The sequence below is a fragment of the Henckelia pumila genome, chromosome 3, assembly GCF_033568475.1.
Source record: "Henckelia pumila isolate YLH828 chromosome 3, ASM3356847v2, whole genome shotgun sequence".
NCBI lineage: Eukaryota > Viridiplantae > Streptophyta > Magnoliopsida > Lamiales > Gesneriaceae > Henckelia > Henckelia pumila.
Genome location: NC_133122.1, coordinates 1,122,409 through 1,124,908, shown reverse-complemented (window position 1 = coordinate 1,124,908; position 2,500 = coordinate 1,122,409).

Sequence of the window (2,500 nt, the reverse complement as noted above, 5' to 3'; positions counted from 1 at the left end):
ACCCAGCCAGTCCCACAATCGGGCCCAGATCCGCCTTGAAACCGTACACTCGAAGAATAAGTGCTGCGCATCTTCAGTATGAGTTCCGCAAAACGCACAAGATTTGTCAGGGATATATGGTTGCCGATCTTTGGTTAAGCATTTACCATGGGCAATAAGCCAAAAAATAATTCTGTGTTTGGGAAGGATGTATGGTCTCCACACAATGGGCTTCCAAGGCCACCTTCCCTGGCCTGTAAAGAAGCTGTTGTACAACTGAACTAACCCATCTTTTATGCCAAACCATATCTCCAACTGAGCAGCCGCCCCATCCCAGTTACCAAACTTAAGGGCCAATTCATCCCGGATCTCCACTAGTTTCTTAATTAGGCTGGTATCATCTTTCCTGATTGTCCAATCCATGACATTATCCCAATAGTAGTGGTTAATCCATTTTACCCACAGAGAATCTTTTTTCTTATGTATATCCCAAAGCGTCTTTGCAAGCAACGTCTTATTCCAGATTCTCAGATCTCTAAGCCCCAACCCACCATCATTAATAGGAGAACAAACTTTACGCCAAGCGATAGGTGGGTGCTTGCTAGACCACATAAAGCTTCTACATGTCTTTTCAATCTTGTCTATTACCCCACAAGAGATAGGCAAGATAGAAAGCAAAAACATTCCACACCCTGTACAACCGATCGGATCAGTTCCAACTTGCCTGCATAGGAAAGGGTATATCTGGGCCAAGCAGTCACTTTCTTGGCGATGGTGTCCACCAACCCACTGTAGTCTCTCTCTGTCAATCGCCCTGCTGCCAATGGGATTCCCAAGTAACGGAAGGGAAAGGAACCCTCTTGGTATCCACTCATCCTAATAATGTCCCTTCTAATTGGCTCCTTAACTGTTGCCAAGAAGATATTGGACTTCAAGGCATTTGCCCGGAGGCCAGCTGTTTTCCCAAACTTGTCCACACAGTCCAAAACAATTTTTACGCTCTGAGTTTCCCCCTTAGCCAAGATTAATAAATCATCAGCATAAACAGGATGAGTAATACTCAATACCTCACATCTAGGGTGGAATTGGAAGTCTGGCAGCCTAGATGCTTGCAATAGGGATCTCGAAAGCATTTCCATGCAAATGACAAAGAGAAGGGGGGAGAGGGGGTCACCCTGACGCAGGCCCCTCGCGCCCTTAAAGAATCCGTATAGTTGGACCCCAAATGAAATAAAGAACGATGTCGAACAAACACACTCCATAATCCAAGAAACAAATACAAGAGGAAAGTTAAGGAGACGAAGAGAATCTCGTAAAAATTCCCAATGAACTATATCATAGGCTTTTTGTAGATCAATCTTAAGAATACAACGGGGAGAGCCCCTTTTCCTCGCACAGTGTTTCAACATTTCCTGGGCCAGATGAATATTTTCCACTATAGAACGCCCAGGAATAAAGGCTGCCTGCGTCAGGCTTATCAGAGGCTCAATCACTCTTCCAAGTCTAGAAACCAAGATCTTTGAAATAATCTTATACAATACAGTACAACACGAAATAGGCCGAAAATCAGAGACAGAAGTAGCATGATCGGTCTTAGGGACAAGAGCCATAGACGCATGGTTCCATTGTTTTAAAAGTTTCCCACTCCTGAAAAATTCCGAAACCGCAGCGATGACATCCCCACCAACAGTGCCCCAAGCTTTCTTAAAGAACGCAGCACCAAAGCCATCAAGCCTCGGGGCTTTATCATCTTCAATGTTGCCCAAAGCACCTCTGATTTCATCCACACTGACCACCCTAGTCAACTCATCCCAACAGGAATCTGGTAGAATGGGCCCAAGGGGGATAATTGATTCATCCAAAGCTTCTCTATCTGTGGCAACCCCCAGAAGGTTCCTATAATATCCCACAAATTCATCTGCAATCTCATTCGGATTCACCGAAGTAGAACCATCTCTAAGGGTGAGAGCCACAATCTTATTTCGTTTGATGTTCCGCTTGATCATACCATGAAAGAATTTTGAACATCTATCACTGTGCTTGAGGTACTCGCACTTAGCTTTTTGGGATAGGAATAATCGCTCAGCCTCAAGAAGGTACTCCGCCCTCCTCCTCAACTCAAAAATACTGTTATCCACCCCATCCCCATTGAGAGCCCTGCTTTGAGCTTCTACAAGCTTCTCATTAGCGATCTTAGCACGGCTCGAAATGTGGCTAAAATGCATGTCATTAAGTTGCTTAAGGACTCTTTTCATGCCATTCATTTTTTTCTTGATGACAAACTGCGCAGTGCCACCCCCTCCATAAAACCAATTATCTCGAACAATCATCTGAAAGTCTTGATGAATCGTCCACATATTAAAGAATTTGAAAGGGGTAGCCCTACGACTATGCTCTCTAAAGATGGTGATAACGCTGCAAGAGTGATCAGAGAAGACTCCAGGAGCAACAAAATCCGCAAAAACATCCAAGTTGGATTCAGTCCAATGGTGATTAACAATACCTATCCAGTTTAGATGAT